General features: G+C 39.4%; 1 protein-coding gene across 1 annotated transcript in view; it reads left to right on the top strand.

Annotated features, from left to right (window-relative positions):
• Positions 1-502: 502 nt before the first annotated feature.
• LOC139735518 (clustered mitochondria protein homolog) overlaps positions 503-20,155 on the top strand; it is a 92,183-nt gene continuing 72,530 nt past the window's right edge. Inside the window, exon 1 of the mRNA XM_071646275.1 lies at positions 503-763. The gene's annotated coding sequence lies outside the window, so the exon portion shown is untranslated. The remainder of the gene's footprint in view (positions 764-20,155) is intronic.

Raw genomic sequence — 20,155 nt, 5'->3', positions numbered from 1 at the left:
ACAAGCGTAAGTTCTGCTGCAAGAGCCACTGGTTTGAAAATAAGGTAGAACAGAAACATTTTCAATGCTAGTGTACCACACATCCATGGAAAATTACTCGTCGACCCAGCTGACGAAACTCAGTGCGAGATTTTCATCACAGCGAGACCGGTGGGTTCATGACATTCAAGGCAATATGTTTGCATAAGGGGGTGTGCGCAGGTCACTGACTAAATAAGGGAATAGTTTTACCGTATTTGGAGGAGACGTCTACACGCATATTCCATTTAGGGTTACGATGCTACCTTATTAGGGTATATTGAACATAGAGGGCGTTCTCAACTGCGCTATTACACGTGCGTAGCAAAAAATGTACTATGTATTATGCTCTGGTACGAGTACTCCGTGTATGTGCGTAACGTGCGTGTTCATGCACGCGCATGCGGCAAGCAGCTACTGAATCGACCCGGCGAATAAATTACGAATGATATGTAACATGTGAAATTACGCATGTAGCATGTGCGAAGCATTGCCTGCGCTGGCCTGACTCCACGGCTAGCTAGCTCCCGAAAAGATCTGAACCCGACTCACACTTCGAGAGGGAAACGTAGAAACGTTAGAAAGCTCTGGTCCAAAGGATTCTTATGAGATAATTCATTGTGGAATTCTGATTTGAGGTGCGATTACTGAAATCATCGCTGCAACACCCACCACACGTACACACCGAGTAGAGGACGTAGCACGGTCGGTCGGTCTATACATCGCCTAACTGCTTAGTGCCGTGGTAAGTCAACTGAATGTCATCGTACGACTTACGAGTATTTCGGAGTAAAACCCTACCTCTGCGGCATAATTTAACTATAATCTAGAGGATCTACTGCTGTACTGGAGTGATCAAGTGGGCATAGCCATCAAGTGATTCACAAGACAGGAAAAATTCGTCTGTCCGGAGGAGGTTTTATCATATTTTTACTTTTACGGCGACCCTCCTCCGTAGGGGTTTCCATGAGCCACACGAAGTCTCCGCGGAACATCAGTAAACCTATGCAGACCCATCTTTTGCCGGTGTTTCATAATGTCATTGACTCTTCACTCAGCAGGGCCAGGGTAGTACAGTAGTACTAGGATTGACGACCCCCACCCCCGGCCCCCTCCCCCCCCCCCCCGAAAAAGATAAATAAAGTAAAACCAGAGGGCAAAATCGTGAAATAGGCCCCACCGCAGTGCGCGTGCTCCCGTGCGTTAGCAAGCAAGGGTAGATCCTAAATAATAGGGTTAGGGTTAGGGTTTAGGGTTAGGTAGGGTTGTATTTATGGTTAAACTGGCCGTTAAATTAGTCGAGGGACATTAGGGAGGCCTTCAGAGAATAAAAAGTTGAAGACAAATATAATGCTGTGGAAATCGGCCCCACCGCTGTAGCAATCTCGCGTAAACGCCGTTTGGTGGGGCCGCATTCACGAGTATTATACTGTGGAAGGAAGCCCCACCGCCGTGCTTACCTACCGATGAACGCCACACGGTGGGGCTGAATTCACGAGTATAAATAGGCGAGCAGCCGTAGTACTAGTATTAGTACGGACACGCAGTGTTGGGGCCTATTTCACGAGTATGCCAACCAGAGGGGGAAAAAAAATTTTTTCGATGATGGATTAAAGTAAAGACGGTGTAAAGTACATTGTACTGTAAGTAAAGTAACGTAAAGAGCATGTGACAAGAATATTAAAGTGACAGAATAATCACCAAATTGATTGTGGTCACTCTCACGGAAGAAGAGGAGAGAACGAGAAGCATGATGGATGATCATCATACATCGATCATTCAAAATCATGATGATGCGGCACTGTCGTCCATCATCTTCAATTTCTAAACTAAAGTTTGTACTTAAAGATAGATCTAGACCCTAATGTTGAAATAGGCCTACAATTAGTACAAAATAACTAACTTTGTTAGTCAAATTCATAAAATTCTCTGAAATAGCTTTGTTTTAATGATTATGAATATGTTACTTTGTATGGGCAGTATGCTAGAGTAAAATCCTATTGTAGCAACACAGTGCACATGTCCTTCATTGTTACTGTTTAGTTTAGAACTGTTTGATTTTATTATAATTCTGACAACAATAATCATACTAAAAATAATAAATACATGTCAATTATCGATCTTTGTTACATCTAGGCCTAACATTAATTTAAATTAATGTGAGGCCTGCTAGCAGTGACAGTTTAGTATGCGTAGAACCAGGCAGACATAGAGTAAAAACCCCAATTTTCGGCCGGCCTCCAAAATCCGGTCACTTCCCACTTATCACAAACCATCGCTCCAGACAAGGAGAAAGCATCAGAGGCTTTGCATGTTGTACAAAATGAAAAACGGTCTAGTCAATGTCCCCCTGTATAATTACGTTCAACCCAACGCACGTGACACCAGAGGTACAGTAATTTTAATCAAAAATTCATCCAACAACGACACAGAGCTACAGTTTTCCGGGATTCCTTCTTCATAACGACTGTTAAAGACTGGAACCAACTCCCCAACGCAGTGGTTCAATGTCCATCATTGTCCCTATTCAAGGAAAATTTGATGCAATTTCAATAGTTGCGCTCTGTCCACACGTAGTGCTCCTCTACAAGTTAGCGTGGATGTGTCTTCCTGGACATTTTGCTGACTAAACCATACAGATACAGATACAGATAACCATGCTAGCAAATCTACCGTGTCATACTCGTGCAGAAGTCATACCAAATGTCTCATGTTTGATAATTAATACTTCCAAAGATTTTCAGTCAAGCTGCACTGACAAAGTGGGAAGTTGTACACATATCTGTAGATTCAGTCTCGTACCAGTTACTGTACAGCAGCAGTTGAGGCTCTATCAGATCATAAAAATCAGCATACACTAGCAAAGTCTACCAGCGTGTGTATACAATGTACATGCCCTTGATAGTGTGTATGCACAGCAGTGTTCTAATGCGATCAATACACTGAACATGAACACTCTTTTATTTGTATAACACTAACAGTCTAGGGTTGGCTGTTGCGGGTTTCTGCCCAATCAGCATGGTGAGGGTAAGGTAAGTACTAGTTAGTAGAATCTGCATGAATTCAATTTTTTTCTCATTTACAAATTCAAGCACAAAATCCTGTGTTCTGAAATTCATGCCCACAGAATACTATACTATGCAGTTTGAAGCTACAGTTCGGGTACTGCCACCTTGTACAATAGCACTGCCAAATCATACAGAGAAACACACTACCGGTAGAAACAAGCTCAGCATTGTACTTTTCCATTCATTTGCTGCACAACAGTGTCAGCATTCATGATAACAACAAGCAATTTGTAACTTATGGTTCTTCTGTAATATGGAGTCGTTTGTGTGGTGCAGAGGTCACTGAACTTTCCACTACCTGGTGATTGGCATTGCCGCTTATCTTCCCGGCCTTTCTATTTCCTGACTGATAGTAGGTGCATATGGTGTTTCTAAACAGCTTCCGGGGAGATTTGGGCAGATAATGAATGCATATAACTGTTGTTATTATGGAGATGGAAACACCTATCTTCCCCCCCCCCCCCCCCCCCCCCCCCCGGGGAAAAAATAAAGATAGATAAATAAATAAATGAATAAATAAATAAATAAATAAATAAATAAATAAATAAATAAATAAATAAAAAATAATAATATAAAAACAAATGTGATCTTGAATGAGTTTTAGCCAAAAGCACATTTCTGTTCAGATGATAGTACTCAAAGTCATTTTGAAACATGTTATGCTAGGCTTGGTTACTTTGGAGACACATTTTTTTTTCTCTCTCTCTCTTTGTCTCTTTTCTTTTTTTCTTTTTTTTTGGAGGAGGGTGGGGGGAGGAGTAAGTGGAAGAAGTTGGTTTAAACATATAGGCCTACTAGGGTACTCAGTGAGTAGTTCATCCTTTGTGGTCATACAATATCTTTGACATCATAATAAGAATCCAGGTGAAAAAGCCGTGCAGACCTGCCTTGTACATATTGTAGGCCTATATCCTTGTCACTAGCATGGCTCACTCAGCTCTGCTTTCCTTTTAACAAAGCATATACTAGTGTTCCAGATTTCAAAAAAGATATGTCGGCACCCCTCGCCCCCTCCCATTGCAAGGCAATGTCTGTGATCTCAAGGGCCTGTTGACCCTCAAGTGCATGCATATAACACCAGTGAAACTGTGTAGAACGAAGAGTTATCTTCTTGACCTTTGATATTATCTGTATCATTGTACCTGGATTTCATCTTCTACAATGTACCAGAGTATCAATAGCCTGTAATCACACTGCTTATTAGATTTACCAAAGGCACAATCACAGTTCTAAGTACACAGTCCTAGGGTATAATCAGTGGGCCCAGTGCAATCTGTACAGACCTTCGAGTTCTCTTTTTATCTAAAAACTAGAACTGATCTGCCTAGACACCAGCAGACAACACTGCAGGTATTAATGCCTTTGCTATTACTTTCCAGAGGCCAACACCAGAGGCTATTAAACACTTTTCCAAGTGTTTGCACATGTCTTGAAGAGGCTTCCCTGCCTGCCATTAGGAATTGCACAGCTTGGGCTCAACTATGGTACGGCAATATGTGAAACAGACTTCTCTACTTGTGCTACTAAAATACATAAATTTCTTTTCTACTGCACACAGAGGTGTTTTATATTAAACACAATTCTTACACCATGTGACACTCATGATCTATAAAGCAGAAATGACCTTTCCCTATCCAGTGTACAATTGTAGCTTCATCCATGAGCTGCTTTCTGAGATTACCGGTACTGCATAAAGTAGCAAGCGACAATGCTGTGGTGGCACATGTTATTCAGTGCAACTCTCGACCGGCAATCATCGGGAATCGCTTGAGTGGGATTCACTCAGACGGGAAGAAAGTTTGTCACCTAACCCCTTCCCATTAATCCTCTGTATCCCACCACATCCAGACTCCACTGACATTGCACATGAGCAGGCTGCAAGTGGTAATGATGGAGTTAAGTAGGCTACTTTAGTAGATTGTGTGACTATTGATGACATGAAAAGCATTAGATGTGTAGACCACAGCTGTGGAGGTGTTGACAAACTCTACTCTTTCTCCCACAATTTTCTTGGAAGAATGAATGTCAGGCTGGAAGATTTGTTATTGTACGGTCTCCCACTGTTCAAATGGAAATACAGTGTACACGTGTACATGAGTACTTTACATCAATGTCAAATCATAGGAATATTGTAGATCATCTTTACTGTTTGTATCCCTGCAAATATTAAATAGAAAAATATCTGTTTTCAGTGAAATATTGCTTGGGGAAATTTGGGCTATATCAACACAGAATTATCCCTGTTTATGACACAATTGCAGCAAATAAAGTTTTATATTTAGGAGCTTATATGAGCAACTTCTGGGTTGACTCCTTCCAGAAGATCTGATGTTCAATATGCCTTGAATCTGAAGATGTTCAGGTTATATCTTAAATCAAACATTTACAACTATTTTATGTTCACTCAACTGAAAGAATGGAAAGATACATACATGTACACTTGTAGTGTTTGGAGAACGTGGACAGAGATCCTTTCAAAAGTTCACGCGTATTGATTTCTCCGAAAGCGTGCCGTTAGGAGCTGGCCTCGTTCAGAAATCAATTTTTCCGCCATTGTGAGGAAGTGAATCCTCCAGTGACCAAGGGCTGGACAACTGGACAAGGACACACGGGATGAAGCCTACATGTGACCAGGTTGACCCTTTGTATAAGATCAGATAAAAGTGGAAGTGGTTCAAGGAAACTGTGAGGGATGGGGGCGGGGAGCAGACTTCAGTGAATCAACAGCCAAGCAGTGGTTACATAACTTTTCCCATGTGATCCCTACTCGTCTCCACGAGATCGTAACAGTTAACAGTTACACTGTACATAGATCCATAATATGTTTTCATGTGCCAAGTAGACAACTTAATTTGTTTGCTTTGTTTTGTTCATTTGTTGGTGTGTTGTTTTTCTGAGCTGGTACTGTTCAGGTTGATTTGCACACAGGATATCATAAAGTAGAAATAGTTTGTGTTAAAAATTTCTTTTTGATTCTACAAGTTGTACATTGTGAGACTGATAGAGGGTAGTTTAAGCCCTTTATATTTTTTCCATAGTAAGAGTTATCAGAGAGGAACTTTTGTTCAAGCTGGTGCCTGGTTTAGCTGTGTCCTGAAGTCTCTTGATCTTATATTAATTCAATCCAATTTCACACAATAATCATTCATGACAGGACAATACTACATGTACAGTATAAGCCACTCTTTCCAATATAGGGGAGGTCACTCAGTTCATGCATTGAAGGTCAGGGTCAAATTTGAAATGTTTAGTGTATGAATGTGAATGACAATTACATGTATCTCGTAGACAATTTGGCCGACTTTATTCTCTGTGCCTTCTGAAAAGTTAGGTTAAATGCCTTTCGATACCCTAATAAGTAGATTTTAAAGGACAAGTTCACCTTCATAAACATAAGGATTGAAAAATGCAGCAATATTAGTAGAACACATCAGTGAAAGTTTGAGGAAAATTGGACAATCGATGCAAAAGTTATGAATTTTTAAAATTTTTGTGTTGGAACTGCTGGACGAGGAGACTACTACAGCTTGTGATGTCATATGAGTACAACAGTATAAAGAAAATGTAAAGAAAATTCAACATATTTTCATTTTTTTCGCATAATAAAAGAGCATTTGACTTGCCTCTTTCTAAAGGTAGGGGGAATAATATTACCCATGACATATGTCGGTAACGAGTCAAGGGAATGTGTACTTTTTTCAAAAGATGAAATTTTGTGAAATTCTCTTTTTATTTTCCTTATATTGTTGTATGCATATGACATCGTGCACTGCAGTAGTCTTCTCATCCAGCAGTTACTGCACAAAAACTTCAAAAATTCATAACTTTTGAACAAATTGACCGATTTTCCTCAAACTTTCAATGATGTGTTCTACTAATATTGCTACATTTTCTCAATCCTTATGTTTATGAAGGTGAACTTGTCCTTTAAATTAAATTTCTTTAATATTTTCTTTGGGTACAGTTGTAGTATGTGCGTAGAATGACGTCATAAATTTTCGTGGAGCTCCCATCCTGGCAGAATGGCACATATGATATTTTAAAAAATGAAAATTTCAAAAATGTATTCATACTCTTGAATAGATTGTCCCATTTCTCTCAAGTTAATTTCACTGACTATTTCACCACTTGTAATCTTCCTGCATTTGCCGAATTCACACATCGTAGTTGGTACCGTACAGGGACACTTCCCTTTTAAAAATTGGGGATCTCTGATACTTCCAGGGGTTTAAAACGGTTAGCGAGACTTGCAGTCGTGTGTGTCACCGCGACTTGGCAGCTGTCTTTCCTTTCGTCAGACTCACCCTGTCGGAAAGAACTCTGTACTTTGTGCTTGTACTGCCACTGCCTGTAGAAAGTATTTTATGTAGCTTTGTTCTTCTAGGGAAACTGAGTAACTAGCATGTGTCTTGCCCTGTAGGAATTGATCAGAGCTCAATACATAGTCAGTCTAATAGCAGCATACATTGCAGGCTAGTGCATGTAATATCAGTAACTTACTGTCAAACTTGTGACACATAGCCGTGCTGTTTGACTGGCATTTTGAAAAACTGAAAGGCCATGCTGCTATTTTCGAATTATGTCGGGAAGTTCTGGCAGAGTGCATGGGAAGCGGTGACAAAGTTTTGTGACACACTCCTTCCAGACCAGAGTAGACTGTCGCCGTGACCCCTTTGTCATGGAAACGGGTTTGCCCAGCCATTCCAGCGGGCTGTTTGCTGGGAGGAGGATCCAGGGCAAACACCACGTGGTTCCCTCTTCTCAAGTCTTCGTCCTTTAAATAGGCAGTTTCCGCACGACTCAGGGTTCACCCAGAGACCATGTGCTGGAGGAAAAAAAAAATGGATCCATTTCTTTTCTCTTGTGTGTGTGAGAAGACCTCTTCTTGCCCCCCAACAATGTGTTGAGAGATTACGCATAAAAAGTTACTTTGAGTCTACCCTCTATGAAGTGAGTGCAACACAATGCTGAAGACAAAAAACCTGCTGGTAGAACGCATGAGCTGTTGTGTTTTAGAAATAAGAGGGATTTTAAAAGCACTGGTGTTGTGTGTTTTCTCTTACATTGTAATTGAGTTTTCGCTTTCTATTCTTAGCTACCGTAATGAATGTGTGAGATGATCTTATACAGTAGGCCCTACACTTCATGTTACGCAGTAACTCTGCAACAAAGTTACAGAGTAAAGGTTAGGTAGCTGTGGGATATTCTCACCAATAAATACTTTAATGTGTAAGATTTAATGTGTCCACCATGTATTATGCCAGCATTTATTATCAGAACTGACAGAAGTCAAACTTGTGGTTATTTTGCAATAGAGAAGTACTGCTGAAATTAGAATACTGTGAGTGTAGGCCCTTTCTAAGATGTTAACTTGGTTATATCAAACTTTGGAAATTATATTTCACTTTACACCAGATAAGTGTTACGGGAGGCAATGCATCACAGCACATGGTGCAGTGTCAATTTGCAACAGTTGAATTGTGAAGAAAGAAGAAAATTGCCTTAGAAAATATAAACCACAGCAAAATATATGGAGTATACAGTAATCTGTAGTATTGTAAAGTGCCACAACCTTTTTGTGACATGGAGCGTGTTTCTACTGAGCGACGAAAATTCGAGGTGATGCCAGCCGATGTGTGGTGATACCGGCCGATGCCGGCCGATACCGGCCGATGCGTGGTGACACCTTGAATTTTTCCTCTAAACAGATCTGGTAGTGGCCGATGCCGGCTGATGCGAGGTGCTCCGTCGTCCATCTATTGAGGTGGTCGATGCGTGGTGACGTGAAGGACGATTCTCAGTAGAAACACACCGGGTTGCGAAATTCGTGGTGTATCGGACGTCTAGAATTTCTCCCCGCGCTTTTCAATCGGTTCATCGCACACGTGTACAAAATACGTGCGTACACACAGCGACCGTGTTCGCATCATGCTTTGTTGGTACCAACTTGCTTGTGTGTGTGTTATCTTAGGCCCTATACGTTACGTTACATGTGAATTGTGGCATTCATCGTCTCTTGTTCGCGTGATTAACAGCCTAACTTATTGCATTACTAAGCCCTCATCACTTACTTGATTTTACACCGCGTTATTTCATTTTATATTGTCTCGAATCGCGAGAGTACCACATTAGTAAGTCGCAGCCTTGAGAAAATCTCAACTGGACCCTTGATCTCCAACGATTTCTCATCAGTCAGTGGCAGTAGTTCGGGGTATATTGGATGGAAAGACGAAGAGAAATGGCTTATCAAAAAATAGCCGACGCAGTTGTAGCAAAGCAGGCAGGGTTCGGATCGTATTAACAGGCAGTGCGCGCGGGACCCAAATCTGTGACTTAAAAATACCTGACTTCCGGAATCGCCGCATTTGCACGTCACCTTTGCATCACCTCGTATTTTATCGCTCAGTAGAAACAGCTCGAGTGGTCGTAAAATACGAGGTGCTGCGTTGGACAAAATTCGTGGCGATGCCAGGGATGTGAGGTGCTCTCAGTAGAAACACGCTCATAGACAATAGAAAAGTACAGCTGTAGGTCATATCACGCAGCCTACAAATTGTAGTAGCAGTCCAGCAAGAGTCAGAACCGCAGTGATCATGTAGGCCTAGTGTACATGTAGGCCTACTGTGCTTGCTTATGGGCTGGATTTCTTTGTCACTGTTGTAAAGAAAAGGAGCTACAATGTGTACTTCAGGGCTCCTGAGCATTTGGTGCAGTGTGTTGTATTGATAAATTAGTCACGCCTTGAATTTAGATAACAATATATTGATTGCTTCTGTTCTATACCGTGCGCCGCCCGCAGGGGGCACAGTACAGGCCAGTATTTCTAGCAATATCAACAATTTTGCAGGTACAGATATTATTACAAATGTATGCTCTTTACAGGGACCTGTAAGACTCTTAATTGTAAAACCAGATTAACAGTTGCCCTGTGCTTGTAGAGAAAAGGGAGGGGGGAGAAAAACAAAACAAAGCAACAGCTGAAAAAAAAATTAGAGAAAAGAGAGTGAAAGTAGTCATATCAAAAGAGCAAATTTGTAGTCATGTGTTATTTTATTGTCTTGATATGTGTTTTTATTGCAGACAGGGATGATATATTGTAAAGTTGAAGTTGCGTACTTTATACAGGTAGGCCTGCTGTACACAAAGTTGCACTTTCCTTCAGAACATAAAGTATTTGGCAAGTGAAAGCTATGGACAGATTCACTGTGAAGCTGGAGGCCTATGGGATGTATTGTAATGACTTTACAGTGAGATACTGATATGAGAGAGTACAGTTGTAGCTCTGTAATACACAAATGGATAAAATCATTCAAAGCAGCCCAGAGGACAGTTATGGGCAGAGCTTCCGAGAGTCACCCAACCACGTGGACTTTGCAAGACCACATGTTATTAGTGCATAGTAGCACTTTTACACTACAAGGTGCTATGACTAGGTGCTCAGCTGTACGTTGGAATGTGCCAGCAACTTTACTGTGTGTATGTCTGTGTGTAGTACATACACTGCAACGTGCATGTCTCAATAGTCGAAGTGTCTGTGTGTATGAGAGAGAAAGCTATTGAGGGGTACTGTATTGGTGTTGATTGTACAGTTGAACCTCTCGTATCCGGACAAGTCGGGACCGGGGCTCATCCGGATAAGGGATTTGGCCGGATACGGGAGACTCAATGCTTTATACATGTACATATACACATACACATGTACTGATGTAGCCCATTGTAGTACCACATGTAGTAATGTGTATACTGTAACCTTTTCATTGTTACATTTGGGGATGTTTAGGGATGTTGAAATGTCTGAAGGTAAGCAATTTGGAAGGAAATTTGATGTAATGTATGTTAATCATATTGGAAGTACAATATGTAATTCATGTGTGTTTGGGTAGGAGTTCTCAAGGAGTTGGGAATCCCTCTTTCCTCCCGTAATTATTTTTAAACAAAAATCACGGCGAGTGCGTCCGTATAATAGAGAGATCCGGATAAAGGGAGGCCGGATAATAGAGGTTCAACTGTATTTTCTTTTGTTTGTATGTGCATGAATGAGCCCTCTTCAGGTTTTTTATTTGTTATTTTGTTTTTATTTTATTTTAAATGAGTGATAGTCAGTTTATCCAGACACTTCATTTTATTTGCTAGATGTGTTAAAGGGATGGTATAGTATCAGGTGAGGTGAGGATTCTGCTTTTAGCATTTTGTGAGATACTAAGAAACCACTTCATGAAATGTAAAAAATCAAAAAATTCTTAGAGGAATTCAAAGGTTATTTGATGAAAATTGGTTTTGAAATATGACTGAGATATCCTAAAACAGAGTAAAACAAAGTAATCCTAAGGTGAGTCTCACCTTTCATTATTGATCAATTTGGACTGATTCTCTGGGAAAATTAGAATTAGCGATTTTGTAGAAACAGTTCTTTTGGTATTTTTAGGAGGGTTTTTTTCTCACGATTTTGTTCATTTATAAATATGGTTATACAAGTAATTTATATTGGGACCATGTGTGAAAGTGCCAAGTGCTACAATGTAGATCATTGAACAGCATTCCACACAGTGACTTACTGTTTTGAGTTTAAAAACTATTGTTTCAATCTTAGGTTATCATTCTTAAAGGAAACCTCTTAATGTTGTGAAACAATTTTTGACGCAAGCTTCCAGCTATTAATGCATAAAAATTGTGTACATATGTGTGCATGTGTGTGTGTGCCACCATTACAAGCTACTCCTATCATAATGAAGTCCTTGGGACCCAGTTTTCTTTCTTTATATCAAAATTTTGTTGCAGCCAAAAAAAAATAAAAATAATAAATAATAATAATGATAACTTGCATGAAGATAATACAGATAATTTGGGGACCGTGAGTTTTTATGTCTCAGCCATGAAGTGTCGCCAAAGGCATTATACTTCGTTGTATCCAGACTTTCGTTATAACTGTGTTCTTTATAATGGGAGTGCACTGTATTACTCTCCAAACTGAAATTATTGTTCAACAGAGGAAAGTAGAAGTTCTGGCATGCAATATGGGGGTTGTACTGTCCTGCCAGGTTTGACACGTTGCTGTTCAAATCACTGATGAATGTGGGTTTTAAAAAGACATACCGGTAATATTAAGAAGCATTTTCTTTTTCCCCTTGATCTTCAGGGTTTTCAACAGGATTTGCTGACGCATTATAATATTTTATGGGTGCATGGTGGCAAATATGGCCGTGTGTGCATTTTCATCTTTGGACTGACTTTGTTTGAGCAATTGGTAAATGTCCCATGATTAGATACATGTACATCCAAAGTTCTTACGTGTACTTTGATTGGAAGTTCTAAGCAAGTCTTAGTTGGGATTTAAAGATGGAGTTTTACAGCTCATTCCAAGCCCACCTGTCATATTTTTTAGATGATTGCATGTATTGTGTCTAGATGATCATTCCTTGGTAATGTTATGTTTTGATGTGTTGGTGTGAGACACAGTATATATACTGTATACAGTCATATTGTTCTCAAGCTTGCCTGTAGAGAGAGAGAAAAAAAGAAAAGAGAAATCCTCGAAATCATACATTTCATGATGATGATGATTTGTAATACAAAGCTGTACATGTACCTGTTTTATTATGTTGTCTATTAAAAACCAAGGTCCCACATTGCTCATGGAATTATACTGAGCACTGCTTTTATAGCTCTGGTATAATTTTAAAGATAATATGTACAGACAATTTAGAAAGTAGCATTGACAATGTTCACAGTGACAATGTTTACAGTGCCATTACTGTATAGCGAGGGATGTTCGCACGCATTTTGATTTCGGAAAATTTCGGGAGAGCCAAGATTCGCGAAATTAAAATTCATATGAAAGTTCTTGTCAAAATTTCATGCCGCAAAAAAGGCCATCAGCTCCAGTTCCTGAAAATTTCATGGCACGAAAATATCATGTTTTACAGGAATTTTAAGTCAAGTGTGTCCCAAATTCTGAAGACTGTAAAATGAACAGCTGTATACACAGTTATTGGTAAGTGTATGTTCATATACCAATGTATGATCTATAGTACTATGGGGACTGCCAGAAACTGTGTTAGTGATGTTCTGGTGAAAAGTTTGCCCATGAATATTTCTAAAAGCCAAACTGTCTCAGGTACACTGCAATGTTATAATATTTTGCTTCATATTGGGTAGTCAGAAGTCAGCAAGTAGATTTTTATGCTTGGTAAGCCATGAGGAAACATACACTTTGCATACATTGTCATTGTATTCTCAGGGGAAAAAAACTAAAAGCCTGGTGGCGTAAACATTCCAGTCACATCTAGGTAAAAGAAGATGAAAGGAGATTCTCCACCCGTGTGCATCGAGATTGAGAAGTGATAGATAACGTGTGCACTTGAATAATGGCTGTACTTGTGCACCGAGACATCATGCATAGGTGAAGGTTACATCAATGACTGAGGTAACATTCATTGTAGTCATTTTGTGTGCATTAACATTGTCTGAGATTTATATATTCCAAACAATGTCTGAGTGTTTATATGATCTTTCTCAGGGCATCATGCCAGCTTTTATGACACAACATCAAACACTTGCATCACGTATCATACTCATGTCCTGGATAAGAAATAAGAAAGAGACAGAAAGGAAAAGAAATAGAGAACCACGCTCACGTGCAAACATTGGTGCCTTCTTAAATACTCAGTAGGATCATGGAGCTACGTTTGTAGCTCCGTGGTAGGATAAATGCCCAAGGGATGAGTGCATGCTATGCTTTGAAAAAATCACACCTGACATCACATGTGACAATTTGCATTCATCCTCTCAGTATATGTGTAGATATATGCTCAAGAGAATCTTTGGTACAAAGATTATTCAAATTCATTTCACTGTCCCATTGATATAGAAAATTAAAGAATGCTTAATTAAAAACAATGTCCTTACATGGCCATCTACACGTATTTGATTTTGTCATGCCTACCTCACTTTTCACAAATATGATTTCATCAAAAAAAAAAAAAAAAAGCCAACAAACTACAAAATGTATGGGTATTAAAAGCCAGGTATAAACTCAAAAGTGGCATACAGCTTATTAGCATACTGTTAAACAAGAAGTGTTCACGTGCATTTTCATTTTGTGAATTTTGCGAGCGCCAACATTCGCAAAATTAAAATGTGCGCAAAAGTTCTTGCCTGCACAATATGTGTAGTGGCAATTCGCGAAAATTTCATGCTGCGAGAAAGGCTGTTGTCTCGAATTCGCAAAATTTTCATACCGCGAATATATCATATTTTACAGTAACCTTCCCAGGAGCATCAAGAACATCTTGCTGATTGAATTAAACCCAAGATTTTATCCCCCTCCTATCACCACTATTCAAAAATACCATGGACTAGGTATAAAGAGCAGGTCATTCATGGTCATAGCAGAAGACAGCCGGCTCATCTCCCCTACAGCCCCCTCCCCCACCCCTCAAAAAAAAAAGAAGCAATGTTTCTACAATTAGTGGCACTCTGTTCACCTAAAGATAGGGGTGGGAGAGGGGTAGTGGGAGGGGGTGTCATCTCCAGGGGGATCACTCACTTGTCCGATGATCTACAGACGGTGAAATACGATACTAGGGCCGGGGTATCTCGGAATTGTTTTATTCCCACTCTCAACTATTGCCATATAAGGTCTTCAAATGGTCAAGTAGTATTTCTGGTAGCCTATCTGAGTATAAGGCTTGCTGAAAAGAGTCACGTACAATGTATTTCTTTGTACTTTGCTTTTATAGATTACTTCGTCACATTGAAAAAAAAAAATTTCAGTGACTGTTAAACAAGAAAATTTTGCGTGCATTTTAATTTTGTGACTTTTGCGAGAGCCAAGATTCTCCAAATCAAAATGCACCCAAAAGTTCTTGTCTGCAATGTATGCATTGCATGCCAATGGCAATTCACAAAAAATTCATGCTGCGAAAAGTTCTTGCTAGTCGTGCAAGGAGGTTTAGTTATTAAATAGATATTTTTATTCAGAAGGCAAGATGATAGTATGGATGTGATCTGAGAAATGTTGTTAATTCTCATTTTGTTAGCTTTCCATAATTTGCAGTGTTTGCATGTGAACAGGGGCAGTCACTCATGACTAATGTTTTAAAGGGCAGCATCAGATATTAATCTCCTTTATGGTGTTGTGCTGATCAGCAAAATTGGTGGTGATCAGTGATATTGCATCTATAGCTTTCTTTTCATGCCTTGTGTGGCATAGACACCTACATGGAATTTGACAATATGATAGCTGATCTTTTGGTTTCAGGGTAACATACAGTAATATTCCCATATTATCAGATGCCATTATATCCTGAGATGTAGTATAATGTTGTCCTGCCTAATGATGGCCATAAAGGCCATTCTGTATGAGTAAAAAGTCAAACACCATTAAAACTGTACTTTGATTTCCAATATACTGTAGACATAAAATGCATTATAAATGCAAGACAAGTTTTTATCACACACCTTTGGCATGACACAAGGAGTTTGTATTGTAGTAGTGTGATTTTACGACTGGTATTCATTTGGATATCATCTGCTATAGAAAGGCATTCATAAGATTGTACCTTGCACCACTGACCTTGCCTATGTTGACCCCAAGAGCCTCACTAAACAAACAGATATTGTGTGAAGTTAGCAGTGCAAACTGCATAAAGCCATTTGTAATCCAAACGAAAAATGCATGTCATATCTTTGCTTTGAAACAAGAAAGAAGAGAATAGTACAGAATCATTCAACCACATTTAAAAAAAAAAAAAAAAATCAACAATGGGCTTTATCCTTGGTTCAGCATTTAACTGCTTTGGATAAGTTTAGTTTTGTTATATGTTTTTCAGTTTTTTCTCTTTTTTTTTGTTCATTTGAGCAGGGAAAAATTTGTGAGAACTTGAGTTACATTTGACATACGTCTGTAGCATGATAGCCCGAACCAGAACTGTAGCATTGGCTGTAAAGATGTACCCCTTCATCCACGAAATGGTGTTTTACAAGCAGCATTCAAAAAAAAAAAAAAAAAAAGCAAACCCTCAAAAAACAAACTCGGGCTCTCTGTATCATGATAGCATGATGTGATGGAAGAATGAGAGTTTTGTAGTTGATGTAATAGTCTGTCAATAAAAGCTAGAATATGTGCTTAGAAAAACAACTCCATAAAAAAAAAGAAAATAGAAAAAAAATCACTGTTAGGTGTATTTTTTTATTCTTATCTAAGCAATTTATTCTCTCCCAATAGTCTGACACTATACATGGCAAATTTGGATGACAATATAGTATTGTAACACCTAAACATTCAAGTCATACATTGTATAATCTACACCAAAAGAAAATCAACACTTACTCATCTATATTTGTATCAGTGTTGAAATGCACAGTTTGCCTTGTTTTCCAGTCCATGGGATTTTGTGTAGGCCTCACACAGTCATGACATTGATGAAGGTCATTAATAAAAGGGAAATTATGTAAGTAATCATATGGAGTCTAGCTCAACTATTTTCATATATTTCAAAGGAATTGTCACTACAACTGTACATGTATATCTGAAAAAAAAAAGGGTTTTCGGACTGAACAACTGCTATTCCCTCTCAGGGGGGCTAATAATGTTTTACACTAGAGAGTCTGCTGCTACAGAGGACTTGTGTTTATTCCTCTGGCTGTGTAGAAAGAATCTGGACACATTTTTTTTTTTTTGCCAGCCATCACTTAGTGTATAAACAGTTGGTCTTCACTCGTCGCCATTCATTTCCATTGATGCAGCCCAGTTGCACAGCACAAACAAATGTGTACATGTCATTTGATACCCCGTTCCACTGGCAAAGCAGGTGTAGAAAGTCACATTGTGAGTTGACGCAAGAGCTGCATAGACCTTCTCTAACCATCCAGAGATGACGTAGAGAGAGCAAGCGTACGCTACTCTCTCTCTCCTTCTGACGTCACAGCCGTATTACTACGTCGTCGTCGTCGTATGCGCTCGTGGGGGGTATAGCGTCTACTCCAGTCAGTTGCAAATCACATGCATCACATACTCCTGGCCCCTGGGCCTCGATATCAATGAAACTTGATACCATCACTCAAACGGGCGAACCCCTGGCCTTACCGAGTCAACAGAATACTCTCAAGTACGTACTTGCATTTGATTCTGCCAGTGCTGCAAGAACCATAATCAGAATCCGCTGCCCTCCTCACCTCCCCACTTTTATATTTCATCAGATATAACTCTTCACAAAAGGGTATCAAGGGGTGACATCTTTCTTTCATACCCTGGATTGCGTGAGAATCTGTACATAGTCCCTTCTACGTGTACGACGCTAATGGTAATATGCATGCTCCAGAGGTGTATCTGAATAGAGTGGAAAAATGCTGACTGATACACAGTGCAGGTATTTGTTAGACTCTATTTTATTGTTTGTTTTGTGTGGTACAAGTTGTATGAGTTTCTCAGAGAGACATAAGGGCTTTGAGATTAGAGCTGTTGAAAAAACAAAGATAATAATGACATGTATGTGATGATTCTAATATATTCAAAAATATTTGTTTTATAATGAGTGCAGTATTATTGAAAAGCATTTTTTTTTTTGTCTATGTGATGATGACCTCATTTAAAAAGATATATAGAAAATGGCATTTATCTGTGCGTACATTCAAACTCTTTCAATCATCTTCCTTTGGTCATTATGCTGATAACTCTTCCACAAAGTGTGCTTTCAGGGATTTGGGAAATTGGGGTAAATGTGTGACGAAGTGTGAGAATACAAGTGCGAAAGATTGCAGAGCAATTTGTTCTACCACCTGTGTAGGCGTGGTGTATATAAGTGGAGTGGAGATTAACCCTTTCTTTACCAGGGACTTTGTACAGTGTGTACAATACTATGGGGTTTTCTGTACTAATAAGCACTCAAAGCATACAAAGGGCTAAAATGTATCTTCCCCCTTTATTATCCAAGTGTGCCGTAGGGGTTATTTGTTGTATAGAAAAATGAAGAAGAGATTATCGTTCTTGAAATAAGAAAGACAGTGTTGCAAGGTTTCTCCTCCAAAGTTTCTATTCAATTCAAGATATCAATAGATCCAATCAGAAATTGCAGTTGTAGTGTCAGCCATGTACTAAAATAGGATACTTTTGAAATATTACACCAAAATTCATAGCGCAGGTTCTTGCAATTTCAAAATGTTGCCAATTAGTGCCATGTTGATATTTTGAAAAGAACTTCATGGTCTACCAATCATCAAGCTAACCCCTAAGTCGTTTAAGTATATTATGTACTTTGTACAGCTGCATTATTTTTTTATGGTATTACGGGTTTTGTAGGGAGAGTGCATCTCAAAATAGACGACGGTAAACACATGCACCTTCCACAAGCCTCTCCCAAGACATAATGCTGCTCTCTGAGCAACCAAAATATGATTTAATTGCCAACCTGGGCATGCAGCTGCGTAAATGTTCCACGAGGAAGGACGGGACGCTGATCAGGTACCACACGAAAGCATCTTTCACGCGTGTGGTGTTAATATGACGTAGAGAGAGGAGAACGTAATGAACCATTTCATGATGCCATGTAATGAAATGGATCGAATGAGATCGGGGCTAAAATCTTTGATGCAGAAAATGAATGATAAACTTCATGACTTATTGAGGATAATTCACTAAGACTCCTTTGTTTTTACAATTCCCCCCCCCCCCCCCCAAGCATCATTTTCCATAATTGCCCTGGTGGTAGGCAAGAAATATCTGACTGGGCTAAACTTTCACAAGTAAAATTTACCGAAATTCCAAAGCATAACCGGTAGCATTATTGATTAAATAAAGATAGACATTCACAAGTATTTATCATGCAAATTTACTTTCCCCAAAAAACATCTTGATCAGTACTACATATATGGTTCAGGAAATTATTTCCTATTATCCAATATCACAATTTGTTTTGCTTTTTTTTTTTTACAACTGCTACACAACTTTCTTTTGTATACCGTAAAGTTCCGTGTATAAGACGCACCCGTGTATAAGACGCACCCCTAATTTCGGACCTAAAATTAAAAAAAAAAAAAAAACACGAAAATGTCCACGCAAATATTGCGTGTGTCATACATATTATTTCAGCTCAAAATTTCCCTAGAATGCAGCATGTATTTGCTCTATTTTTCGTTTCCTTTTATATTTTTTTTGAACGGTATTCATCGGACATCAACAAAATATGGAAGACGCAAAATGCGAGACTTGTCTCGGTACTCACTTGCTATTGTTTCGCCTTTCAATCATGGTACATGTGTCATGCATATCGTACTCATGAGTGTACAGTACGATCTTTGCTGTCATACATAGCAGAGGGTGTCTCGCTTATTGACGCATGTCAGACTGGAAGGTTCATTACGAAAAATAAGAAAAACATCAACAAGTGTAGCAGAGGGATCATACGGCAAGACGTACGGTGCGTACGGTAATTACACTCATGCACTGTTACCAGTAACATGTGTGTCTCTTGTACCATGCTTGTATGCACAGTGCTAGCCTTTTGCAAAAGGCAGCTCGCTATAATTTCAGCACACGCTCACAGAGAGCAATGGACTTGCACACACAGCGCGCAACGGGCAAGCGCGCTTCGATCCGATCGCTGTGTGCACGCGAGTCCATTGCAAAAGCCTCTCTGCAGCTGCTGCCTTTGCCAAAGGCTTGCATACTAGCTAGCTAGCTAGCTACAGTGTAGCTATGGTATCCTAGCTGGCTTCGCACTCGTGAAATAAAGAGCAAACGAACGACATGGATATGCATGCATGCTTCACACATCGTTCATATTTATGGTGACAAATTGTCGATCCTACTCCGTATTTTACAGCTTTTGTCTATGGCCATATTGATACTAGCACATTGATAAGTTTTACGGTATCGGTAATTTAGTAATGATACCTGTACATCGCGTATTCCAGCTACTAGGTTGGCTGTTGGTAGCTTGGTAGACTGACATCGGTAGCATGTACAGCAGTGCTGTTACAGCTGTTGTCTATGGCCAGATTGATACATCGTTACTGCACAAGGCCGATGTAAGTTTATCTCGTATTTGCAGCTTTTGTGTGTGTCCAGATTG

Source organism: Diadema antillarum, unplaced genomic scaffold (assembly GCF_040938485.1).
Source record: "Diadema antillarum isolate AM-2024a unplaced genomic scaffold, OU_Dant_1.0 seq00000583_RagTag, whole genome shotgun sequence".
Taxonomy (NCBI): Eukaryota; Metazoa; Echinodermata; class Echinoidea; order Diadematoida; family Diadematidae; genus Diadema; species Diadema antillarum.
The sequence above is the reverse complement of the archived record's forward strand: the minus strand, read 5'-3'. Positions and strand labels throughout refer to the sequence as shown.